The following is a 12,685-nucleotide window of genomic DNA, read 5'->3' as shown; positions in this document are numbered from 1 at the left end:
TATTTGACTGTAAAACAGAAAAGAGGGGTATAAATCTCCTAAATGAATACATTACAGTTGGTCACCAGAAGTTAAAATGACAACACTGAGACTACCGTACTTTGGTCACATCATGAGAAGACAAGATTCTCTGGAAAAGTCAATAATGCTAGGAAAAGTGGAAGGCAGTAGGAAAAGAGGAAGACCCAAAACGAGATGGCTGGACTCAATAAAAGAAGCCACATCCTCCAGTTTGCAAGATCTGAGCAAGTCTGTTAATAATAGGACAGTTTGGAGGTCTTTCATTCATAGGGTCACCATAGGTCAGAGGCAACTTGACGGCACATAACATACATACACACCCCTTCAGGTCAGGCAGGAATTATCCTCTAGGCCAGATTGCCCAGGGTTCCTGGAGGTCATTTGTCTTCCTCTGGGCATACAGCAGGGGACAATGAGAAAATAAGAGTGGAGGGGAGAAAGCTGTGCATTTCCTGTATTGTTCAGGGGGTGGGCTAGATGACCCTTGGAGATCCCTTCTCGCTCTATGCATCTATGTTTCTGTGCATGACTACAATGTCCTTTAGTGGACATGTCAGAATGCAGACACAAAAAATGAATATGCCTCAACGGTGAGCAGGGATGTGCTACGATCATCTCAGCTAGAGAGCGGATCAAGCCACTTTGCAGATCCAGAATGCCAATTTAAAAAAGCAGCGTTCACTCCAAGAGCAAAAAGTGGGGAGCCACACAGCAAAGAAAGGGTGCTCTGTGCAAAGACCCTCCCTTTCTGGCTGGAGGAACAGACTCTGATTCATCCCGATTCATAGAAGAGCAAGCCGTGACCCTCAAAGAGAAGGGAGAAGAACACAGACACAAACGCCAGCATGGGGGGGGGGGGGGGAATGAGTGCACGCACGTCCCTTTCAAAGGGGTCCAAGCAGGAGAACTTCCCTCCAGACACCGTCTTATGGGTCAGATCTGGGTCTCCCACACAGCCACCTCGAACAGCCCCCCAAATCTGCCCCCGGAGTAGGGTTGCCAGCTCCAAGTTGGAAAATTCCTGGAGATCTGGGGGGTGACACCTGGAGAAACCTGGAGAAAGTGGGGTTTGGGGAGGGAAAGGACCTTGGCATGGCATAATTCCATAGAGTCTGCCCCCCAAAGTAGGCATTTTCTCCAGGTGAAATGATCTTTGTGGCCTGGAGACCATATGTAATTCCGGGAGATCTCCAGCCACTACCTGGAGGCTGGCAACCTTACCCTAGAGGTGGCTGCATGGTGTTACCTCTTCAGGAGGCTTCCTCTGTTAGTCACACATCATCATCATCATTATTTATAATTTAATTTAATTCAGAGCGGGTTACAACAAGAAAAAGGCATAACAATAAAATCGCAAATCTTACAATACAGCACCTCGGCAATTCACCTGCTCATCATGTATAAAAAGGGTGAAGGTGTGGACTGATATCCTGCGGCTGCTCATACGCATAGCGCAGGTGACCATATGCCCCCCCCCCACAGGTGGGAGACCAGCAGGGAGACTCATTGATGGATTTAATGTTGGCCTCAACCAAATGCCTGGCAGAACATCTCTGTCTTGCAGACCCACCGAAAGGATAGAAGACCTTGGAGGGTCCGAGAGTCCTCCAACAGAGAGTTCTACCAGGTTGGGGCCAGGACCAAAAACGCCCTGGCCCTGGTCGAGGCCAGTCAAGCCTCCCTGGGGCCAGGGACCACCAGTAGGTGTTTACCTACAGATCTCAGCACCCTCCGGGGTATATATGGGGGAGAGGCAGTCCCTCGGGTATGCTGGTCCCAGTCCGTTTAGGGCTTTATAGGTTAAAACCAACACCTTGAGCCAGACTCAGAACTCCATGGGGAGCCAGGGTAGCTGCTGCAGAGTTGGAGTTGTGTGTGCCCTGTATGGTGTACCCATCAGGACACGTGCAACAGCATTCTGGACCCGCTGCAATTTCCGGGTCAGACTCACAGGAAGTGCTCACTTTGGACCCTGATGAAGGAAGAGGTGGGCAAGGGGGGCAAGGGGGCAGCTGGCCCTGCACTCAGCAAGCAGGGTGCGTCTTCCCAGGGACAGAACGCAAGAGCGAATTTGGCACCCGCTCCTGTGCCAGCCGGGTGACGCGGGCAGCGAAGAGAGCAGCCAAGGGTCTCTCGCAATGGAAGCAAAGAGGCTGCAGAAATCTTTGTGGGAAGGACTGAATGCAAAGGAATGTTTGCCCTTCTCTCACACACAAAGAGTCTTTTTCTCCTCTGCCCCTTGAGTTTTTTTCCCCCCTCTGTTTCTAGGCTCTAAAGAGCGCTGTGGCCAATCCAGGCTAAAAACTTGCATGTGGGTCACCTCTCATTTTTCTCATTCCAGAGAGAGACGGTGTTACCCTGACGAAGCAAAAACGGTGCACACTGTCTTGTGGCACCTGAAATGCTTCACTTAAAGTGGGAGTCTAGTCCAGTAAAGCTCTATCACAGTAAACTAGTACGCCTTCCAGGTGACAAGAGAGTTTCTGATACCCATTCCCTGAATAAAAGTTCAGTAGCTTGTTGAAGTTCAACAAAATTTTCCAGGGCATATGCATTCACGAGTCCCGAGCATGCTCATATCCTGGAAAATTTTCTTGGTCTTTGGTGCTAATGAACTCGAATTTTGTTCTACCCACCTGAGATGTTATTTCCTGAATGCAAAGGCGTTCCAGCTGTCTGGCAGGTCAAATATATGGCTTGGAAACAGACCTGGGAAATTCCAAGCACCTGAAATTAAGACTCGCTTTCATCCTGCTGTGGAAGACTGGCACCTCAAGCAACAGACGTGAAGGCCTGGGCGCTTTATTCTGGTGCCCCCAGGGGAACTGAACTCTCCTCTTACTCCTATCTGCAACAGCAGACGGGTATGAGGTTCCGTTGGGAGAGCTGCAAGAGGGGAACCTCGAGAGAGTGGTCCTTCTTTTGCTGGCCATTTCTTTTGCAAGCAGCGGCCTTGGAAAGAGGACTCAGTGCAGGGACCAAGAAGGGAACATCACACGGTTTGCACTACGGCCAGAACACAGCCGCAGTAGGCAAGCCAAGACATGTACCCCGAGATCCACTGTGAAAGCGTGGAGGATGTTGGGAGGGGGGGACGTGTCTTGGCTGCCGCACAGTGGTTCCAGCTCTCTTGCGCTGCAGCCAGAGCCAAGCAGCTGGTGCCTGTAGGCATCCCAGGCAGGTTTATGCGAGGACACGCAAAAGCATTCTGGATCCCCTGCCTACTAGGGAAAGAGGCGGCCTTGTTTCTACCCCAACCAGGGCTCAGAGGAGGGGGGCGGTGTCTGACTTGGCATGGGGGGCAGAGTTGAAATAAACCCCTTCCCCAGTGCTGCAGCCTTGATCCCCATTGGGAGGCCCTGAGGCCAAGGCTGAAATTCAGGTTGGAACTCAGTGTGTGCTCACCACCACCCTAAGTACCCAGGCTGGGCTCCTCGCGAATTCCACCCCTGGCCACAGCGTCCCCCAGTTTGGATCAGGGACACCCCAGCTAGTGATCATACTGGGATCTAGGGAAGGGGGCTTCTGTCTCAAGTTCAAGTTTCACCCCTGCCTGTAGTTGCTTTTTCAGGCTAAAACTAAATGATGATCATTACAGAGGATTTGGTCAGAGCATCTGGATTTTAACTACATTACGTTTTTTTTTAAGTTAAAGATAACCAGTAAAGAGTCCAATAACACCTTTAAGACTAACCAACTTTATTGTAGCATAAGCTTTCGAGAACCACAGCTCTCTTCGTCAGATGTATCAGCTTTTGGGAACCACAGCTCTCTTCGTCAGATGCATCGTTCTCGAAAGCTTATGCCTCAATAAAGCTGGTTAGTCTTAAAGGTGCTACTGGACTTTTTACTATTTTGCAACTACAGACTAACACGGCTAACTCCTCTGGAAAGATAACCAGAATAGCTTGCTAGAGAAAGGCAACCCGGAAAGCCCTCTTTAATTCTTTTTCCATCTGACCTGGTACAGAGCAGAGGAAACCAGCTCAAGAGCAAGCTTGGCAGGCAGCAGCTGCCTGTGCGAGGCGGGCAGGTCTTAGGGATCCAACGCAAAGGACATCTGGAGCAAGACCGAAGCAGAGGGTGCCGGGCGAAGCCCACAGCCACAAAATCAGACCAAATGCAAGTGAAATCCTGCAGCACAGGCCCAGTTCTTGTTTTCCAAGGTGCAAACATAGCAACACTCACATAGAACTCAGTGAAGACGTGTTGTCAGCCCATCCGGTGGCATCCCATAATCCAAGGAATCCTCCACAACGTTATGACATGCCTCTCAAATTGTAAGATACTTGATTACAATAGGTGTCAAACACACGGTCTCCCAAAAAGAAAGGGGGTTGCAGATTGGGGACCATTTATTCAACACAGTGGCACTGCAATGATCTCACAGCTGTTTTACTAGCTGAGTGCAAGATGCTGTACTGAACACCGAAAAGACACAGAGCACATCGAGAAGCCGCCGTCTGTTCTCCTTCCCATTCTTACATTGCAAAACCATCAAGATCACCTGCTTGCATCTGAGCTTCAGCTTGCCTTTAAAGGCACAGGAGCAAGGGCCAAGGGAAGAGATGGCAACCGTACTAGGAATCCAGACAGGGCGAAGCCCCTGGAGAAAGAAGGCATCCTAACATTCATGCGACAAAAATAATAAACAGGTCTTCTCTACCTGAAACACTTCCTGAATGTATGATACGGAGGCAGACCAACCAATGGGTCCCTGTAACTCAGGATTATTAGGGCTGGTCGTCTGGCCAAGCATCTCAAACAACTGCACAATGGGGACGGGACCAAGACGTCAAGGGACACCGTTTGCATCCTCGGCACGAGGACTGGCTGGCATCGCGCTCCTCTGCCTGTGCCACTGACGACTAGATCGCCCCCACAGCACTGCCACAGCGGCCAATACCAGCGCAGACCTGGGGGAAAATGGGTGCCTCTTGGTGGAAGCGACAAAATGCCTTCAACTGCACGTACCCCCCCCCCCACAATCCATGTATTATGAGATTCTGATGGGGGCATTCAAACAAGCGCCAGTTCAACCCAAGAAGCCGTGCTTAACAATCTCACGCTGAGTGTTAGCTTTACAGAGCAAAGCGGGACACACGAACACAAGAAGGCGCCTTACACCAAATCAGATCCGCGGTCCATCAAGGTCAATATTGTCTATTGAGACGGGATTGAACCTGGGACCTTCGGCATGCCAAGCAGACGCTCTACCCCTGAGCCACAGCCCCTCCCCAAAGGAAAATACGGCGCCCTCTTCGCCAGGGCTGGCTGCTGCAAGGGGGTCCCTGCACTTTGCCCCAAAATGCAGGAAAGCCCCTGCCACGGCATGGCAAAGTGGTTGCATATACAGAGAGCCCAACTGGAGCTCTGCAGCGACTGGCGATGAGGGCTGCACCTGTTGAACGTGTGCCTGCTGTAAAGGTTGGGCAGAGCCTACAAGGGGACTGGCAGTGCCCTCCAGAAGTGGGATTTGTTGAAAGGTTTCCCAGGCTGAACCAGGATTCCGGATAAAGAGTTAGCATACGAAAAGTAGCCAGCGCAGGGTCACCACCGCTGCCCCCCCCTTTCCACGCTCTCCTGCCAGCGTTTCACGTCCCCTTCTGATCCCCACGTACGGTTGCCAACCTCCCGGTAGGGCCTGGCGTTCTCCTGGAACTACCACTGATCTCCAGACTTCAGTTCCCTGGAAAGGATGGCAGCTTCGGAGGCACCCCTGCTAAGCGCCCTCCCCCTGCCCTCCTCTGGCTCTGCCCCCAAATCTCCAGGAATCTCCCGACCCGGACCCGGCAACCCCATGCCCCGCGCGGAGCCTCCGCTCGGCGCTAGCGAAGAAGGGCGCTCCGCTCCCCGAAGCTTCTCCCGGAACAACCCTGCGTCGGACTTTCTGGCGCCCCAGACTCCCCTTCGCCCCACGCTGCGCCCTGTCCCCGCTTCCAGGGGCTTCGCCGGACGAACTTCTGCCTCGGACTCCTGGCTGCGTTCTGCCGCGCGCAGATAAGCCGGGCCCGGCGGGCGAGGGGGCGCGGGGGGCGGAGGAAGTGGACTGACCTGGCCCGGCCCGGCGGCTGCGCTCTTCCCGGGCCGTGGGCTGCCCGAAGGCGCCGCTTCCTTCTCCGTCGGGCGGGCGCCGGCTCGTCTCCCGCTGCGCTGCGCTGCGCTGCGCTTCCTTTCCCTTCCCTGGGCGCTTTGCGCGCCTCGCCCCAGCGGCGGACGGCCTCCCCCGGCCTCTCCCTCCCCGGTCCTCCCTTCCTCTGCCTCGCTGCCTCCGGCGCAGCAGCAGCGCCACCCCGGGGCCGCGGGGCGAACGGAGCGCTCGCTCGGCGTCCCGCCTGGGCCCTGCCCCGGGCGCCTTCCGGCCCGAGGTCGGGATCTGCTTGGCCTCCGAGGGGGTGGCGCACATCAACTGCTGAAAGAAAGAAAGAAAGAAAGAAAGAAAGAAAGAAAGACTCTTTTTTTAAAAAAAAACAAAATCGAGTCCAGTAGCACCTTTAAGACTAACCAACTTTACTGTAGCATTAGCTTTCGAGAACCACAGCTCTCTTCGTCAGATGCTTCAGCTACTACAGACGAACACAGCCAACTCCTCCGGATTGAAAAAAAAACATTATTTTATTAAAACAGAAAATAGCATTGAACTGTAGATAGAATATCAAAAGCAGAATATATACCAGAAAGTGACATTAGACAGCAAACATAATATCGATAAGAGAATATGTAACAAAACATTTCAAATTACATAATATAACATTAGAGAATAGACACATAACAGAATATTAAACCTGCTTAATATTTCTCCTCTCCGTCACCCCGCTTATTTATGTTAAAATACGTTATACTCAACATTTTATGTTCAGCGTTTTTAAAAATAAACTTGAAAGTCTTGAATAGTGTGTTGACAAAGTGTTCAGACAAAGTGAGTCTCGAAAGCTCGAACCCTGGAAATATAGTTGGCCTTTACTGTGTTGTTATACCCAAATCTTGCTCTGAATAGTGTATGAATTAATCACCAGAAGTGACTCAAAACATAAAAAAACAGAAATAGATTATTGTTATTTATTGATGATGATGATGATGATGTATAGTTCACCCTTCTCTCTGAGATCCAAGGCGGATTACACAGCGCAAGCAAGATACAACATAGCAGCTAGACCATTCACTGAGCAAATACCATAATGCAAAATGGTCGGGATATTCATTGAACAGATTCAATACGGTATGGTTGCAGGAAAATTGAAAACAATTTATTTTTTATTTTGCTTCAATTTCTATTCCGCCCTCCCCCACTGGCAGGTTCAGGGCAGATTACATTAAAGCGCAATAAAATTTGCATTCCGCAGTTTAAAAATCACAATAAATACAATATAAATATTTAAAATACAAATACTAAGCAGCACAAATAGTTCACTTTAGTCCATGAAGTCGAGCATAGAGATGAAATCTTCTGAAACAACGCAGCACTAATTTACGTGGCATGTGAAGCAACGTGGAAACTCCCTAGTGGTGCGGAAACTCCCGTTTTCCAGCTTTCTGTAAACTATGCAAACCTGAATTATTCCGAAGGGCTTTCTACCCAGATGGCAGGGCTGTGTCCTAAGAAGTCGCTCAGAGACATGCTTTAATAAGGGCATGGACGATATGCTGCACTATTGGGTACGGTCTGCAAAAAGCCAGGCGAGTGAGTGGTTTCCTGATCTCTTCAGGCAGGTCCTTCCATAATAAGCATGTACATATCATACGCAGAGCAGTGACCAACCCTGAACAAAAGTATAGTCTGAAAAATAGCTGTGCAGTCCAATAAGCAACCAACGATAAGCAACCGACGACGCTCTGCCCGCTAAATAAGTTCCCTTTCATAACCTCCTTCAGAATTGTTTGCTTTGCCGTCTGACCTTGTGATAAAGAAGTGATAGGTCTGTAGAAAATAAAAGTCAAGATGTCTATGTGAGCCAAAAACACAATTACAAATCGCTAACAGAAAAATGCGCTTAACTAACGCACCAGCCAATCATGAAGGGAATCGAAATTTAGGAAATGAAAATCAACTTCTGCCTGGTCCTTTTTAACGGGAGGTGCCAGAGATGGAACCTGGCAAGCTGGTGCCAGTCCGAGTAGACGATTCTGACCTTGGCAGAACGAAGGTCTGCGTCAGTAAAGGCAGCTTAACCTGTAAAGTGCGTTAATCTCAACAAGATAACCAACGGTTCAAGGCCATTCTGGGTTCAAGTGTGGCTTTGAACCCAGAACTCCCCACATAGGTGACACCTGGCCGGATTCTCTGCCACAGACTGTGGGTTGTTATGGTCACAGCGGTGCAGGTGAATGTCTGGTGAAATTTCGGCTCAAACTACTCTGATAACCAGGAGGACAAATCTTGTTCAGCACAAATCCCCGTGGCCTTCATCCGCCTTACTCTTGGTCTGTGCCGTAACCTACTCATGGGCCCTTGTGAAGCTGGGTGCAGACTTCTGCTGTAGCAGGAATGAATTGGGCTCCAGGACCCTCTACAGCCCAACAGGGTACCTTGCGCTGGCTGCTTTCCTATGTGAAAATTGCTCCAGTTCCTGTATTCCAGTGACAAGAGTCTCTCTACACAAGACATCTTACATGGGATGTTCAAGTGTAGGGAAACACAATGTTAGCTGGGAAGCCTAGTTGGGATTTCTGCAAGTGTCCTACGTTCAGTAGTAAAACATTTGCTTTGCATGCCGAAGGTCTCAGGTTCAAGCCCCAGCATTTCCAGGTAAAACGACCAGGTGATGTGGAAGACCTCTGGCGAGTCTCTGGAAAGCCACTGCCTGCCAGAGTAGACAATTCTGAGCTTGATAGACCATGGCCACACTCAGAAGGCAGATTCACATGTTTGTGTGTATGTGTTAAACCCTAGCTTGGACTTCCCACTCAATATCTTTGCACTTGCAGTCTGAGAAACCAGAGGGAACTTCTTGTCAAAGAGGCTGTCTCAGGAGGTGTCATGGAGGTCAGGAACAAGACTAAAACCAGACTCCAGACAAGTTGGGGGTGATGCTGGTGAGGAGGTAGGGTTGCCAGCTCCAGGTTGGGAAATTCCTGGCGATTTGGGGGTTGAGCCCTGGAGAGGGCAGGGTTTGGGGAGGGGAGAGACCTCATGAGGGTATAATGCTATAGTGTTTACCCTCCAAAACAGCCATTTTCTCCAGGGGAGCTGAGCTCTGTGGCTTGGAGATCCGTTGTAATTCTAGGAGGTCTCCAGTCACCACCTGGAGGTTGACAAGCCTAAGTGAAGGGAGGCAGGTTTGCTGGTGGGATCAGACGGGGCCTAGCAGTCCTTAGCATATCAGGTAAAGAGTTTTGGGTGGTCCTGGACCCAGTCTTGCTGTAAAAAGGTAAAGGTAGTCCCCTGCATCAGGGCACTATTGCCTTCCCCACTCATCTATATTTTACCCCCAGGAAACTGGGTACCCATTTTACAGACCTCAGAATGATGGAAAGCTGAGTCAACCTTGAGCCGGCTACCTGAACCCGGCTTCCGCCAGGATCGAACTCAGGTCGTGAGCACAGCTTGGGCTGCAGTACTGCCGCTTACCACTCTGCGCCACGGGGCTCCTCAGCCTTGCTGGTGGTACAGCAATTGGTTGATGTCACCAGGAGCGCCTTTGTACCTATCTCAGCTCTGTTCATTTCAACTTTGCCAGCCTAGCTACAGTGTTCTATGATGACATCATCACCTCCAGAACGGATGACTGCAACAGACTCTCCGTGGGGCTGCCCTTGAAGATGATACGGAATCTTGAGCGGGTGCAAAAGGCTGCAGCCATTCACATCTGGAACTTATAACTTCAACCTCTACCTCTTTGCTTCCATCCCTCCTTCAAGCTGTTGATTCTGATCCCAGAAGCCTTACATGGCCTGGAACCTTCGCAGCGGATGAGACATCTCCTGGTACACCCCTGCACCCCCTCCTTCACATGCTGCCCCCTCAGACTGGTGAATTCTGCGCCCGCTAGGGCAAGGGCATTTTCAGGAAGAGCTCAGTGGCAGAGCATCTCCCTGGCATACAGAAGGTCCCGAGTTCAACCTCCGACATCTCCAGATAAGAAAGGACCAGGCAGTCGTTGATATGAAAGGCCTCCACCTGAGACCCTGGACAGCCGTCGCCAGATCGAGTAGACAAGACTGGCCTTAATGGACCAGGGGTCCAGTCCAGCTTCCTGCGCAATGTGTGAGTCTTTCAAGCGCCACAAGAAGGTTCTCTGGGACATCACAACACTTGTGTGAGACTCAGGGCCAAGCTACACATGACGAATGACACTTGAACGGCAAGTGGATTGAGTGGAGGGCAAGTGAACAGGGAGAAATACACTTGCCGTTCAAGTGTCATTCGTCATGTGTAGCTTGGCCCCCAGAAAGTGAGTCTGATTAGAAGGGAAGCCTCGGTCAGGACTGAGCTGCTACACGGGGCCGTTGCAGAGAAGGAGGTGGGGACAGAGCCCCAAAATCCTCGTGGAAAGTGATCCCAGGAGCAGAGAAGGGGGGAAGAGCCATGTTGTGCCCTGCAGGACAAAAGCAACCTTGCCCAGCCTGTCCCTCTGTGCCAAGAAGGACTCTGTACGACAAAGCAAGGCGTCAGCCACCACGGATGCTGCAGTGCGTCAGCCCAAACTGGTCGGCTGCTTTGAGCTCCGACCTCAGTTTCTTCTTTGTCTCTGGGCCCTGCTTTCTCCGTGGCAATGGGGGCCTTTGGGTGCATCTGTTGGAACTCCCGAACATGCCCTGGGACCACTCACTCATCTTCGGTTGGGTCCCTCTAGACACGGCAGGTGGGAGGGAATGAACTACAGGAGCTTGTTTTGCACTTCTTTTGCAAAGCCGAGTCGTGTGACACGCTTGAGTGGGAGGAAGACAGGGGGAATATTTTCCTGACAAGACAAAGAGCCCCCAAAGAAAATCTCCCATCTGTTGCTTTCGCCGCCGTTTGGAATCTTCTGCGTGGATGCTTGCTGGGAAGGGGGGCTTTTCCTCTAGAAGATGAGTCTCTAAGGGAAACGGGGCCAGGGGCAAAAAACGGGCCGGGGCAAAAAACATGTGCAGCACTCAAGGCCACAATTCTGGGCATTTTGTTTGTATGCACCAGGGATACAACAGAGGCCTAGTTCTTGGTCAGAATTGTGCCTGTTTAGAAAGTACCACAGGCTGCCTTTTGCAGGACTGCATGCTTCAAGATACAAAAAAAGTTGCCTGCATATAGGAAATTAGCATCCCAAGGGAGGATCATTCAGTCCTGTGCAGTAAAGAGTCCAGTAGCACCTTTCAGACTAGCAAACTTTATTGTAGCATGAGCTTTCGAGAACCACAGCTCTCTTCGTCAGATGCATCTGATGAAGAGAGCTGTGGTTCTCAAAACCTGATGCTACAATAAAGTTTGTTAGTCTGAAAGGTGCTACTGGACTCTTTACTGCACAGGACTGAATGATCCTCCCTTGGGATACATCTGACAAAGAGAGCTGTGGTTCTTGAAAGCTGACACTATAACAAAGTTTGTTAGTCTGAAAGGTGCTACTAGACTCTTTACTATTTTGCTACTACAGAATAACACAGGTAACTCCTCTGGATCTCAGTCATATGTATGTATGTAGGAGAGCCTGATCTCATCAGATCTCAGAAGCTAAGCAGGGTCAGCCTTGGTTAGTAATTGGATGGGAGACCTCCAGTGAAGACCAGGGCGGCAGAGGCAGGCGATGGCAAACCACCCCTGTTAGTCTCTTGCCTTGCAAACCCCACCAGGGGTCACCATAAGTCAACTTGAGGGCACTCTCCACTGCCACATGCATTTATGTAGTATGTATTCATTCATTCTTCCACTGCAATGCCAGGTAATACCAGGTACAGCGTGGGAGCATGTTTTCCATCTTCATCAGGCCTCATCCTTGATCCCGAACCCGGGAATGTTTTGAATTTGAGAATTCTACCACCAGGCACCAAAAAGGGGTATTTTACTAGCTAGTAGAAAAGAGTCCAGTAGCACCTTTAAGACTGACCAACTTTACTGAGCATAAAGCTTTCGAGAATCACAGTTCTCCTCTTCAGGGGATCTGACAAAGAAAGCTGTGATTCTCGAAAGCTTCTGGTACAGTAAAGTTGGTTAGTCTTAAAGGTGCTACTGGACTCTTTTCTATTTTGCTACTACAGACTAACACGGCTAACTCCTCTGGATCTACTAGCTAGGTTAGTGCATTTGGGGGGAATATGGTGCACCATTTGGTTCTGATGAGGTACCTCAGCCTATGAAAAACTGGAACAAAACCTTAGTCTTTTTAACTGTGTACAGTGCATTTTTGATACTATTGGTGTTTGCTTGCTTGCTTGCTTGGCATATACGTGCTTTTTATGGGGTGGGCAGAATTGTAGTATTTGTGAGGATTTACTTGTTTCATGATAGGATCAGATAAGGGCTTTCCTCTGTAATTCTTGCTTGGTTGAATTCCTTTGCAGGGATTTTCCTATGTGGTCCAGATGTGTTTGTTTTAACTCCATCCCCTCTACTACACCCTGGAAAACTTTCTGAAAGAACAAAACTTTACTATAAATGGGATTGTGAAGAGGAGACAGCAGATGGCGCCATTTCACACACTTAAAGATTCCAGGTGTTGCAAGGGCCCCCAAATATTCAGTCTTGGGTAGG

General features: G+C 50.1%; 1 protein-coding gene across 2 annotated transcripts in view; it reads right to left on the bottom strand.

Moving 5' to 3' along the window:
* The window catches only part of ARAP1 (ArfGAP with RhoGAP domain, ankyrin repeat and PH domain 1), a 196,633-nt gene extending 190,459 nt beyond the window's left edge, over positions 1 to 6,174 (bottom strand). Inside the window, exon 1 of one of the 2 annotated variants that reach the window (XM_054973345.1) lies at positions 6,076 to 6,174. The gene's annotated coding sequence lies outside the window, so the exon portion shown is untranslated. The remainder of the gene's footprint in view (positions 1 to 6,075) is intronic. The other variant, XM_054973346.1, reaches the window with a different exon arrangement.
* Positions 6,175 to 12,685: the final 6,511 nt, after the last annotated feature.

This window comes from Eublepharis macularius, chromosome 3, assembly GCF_028583425.1.
Source record: "Eublepharis macularius isolate TG4126 chromosome 3, MPM_Emac_v1.0, whole genome shotgun sequence".
NCBI classification, from domain to species: Eukaryota; Metazoa; Chordata; class Lepidosauria; order Squamata; family Eublepharidae; genus Eublepharis; species Eublepharis macularius.
This window is presented reverse-complemented; position numbering and strand designations above follow the sequence as displayed.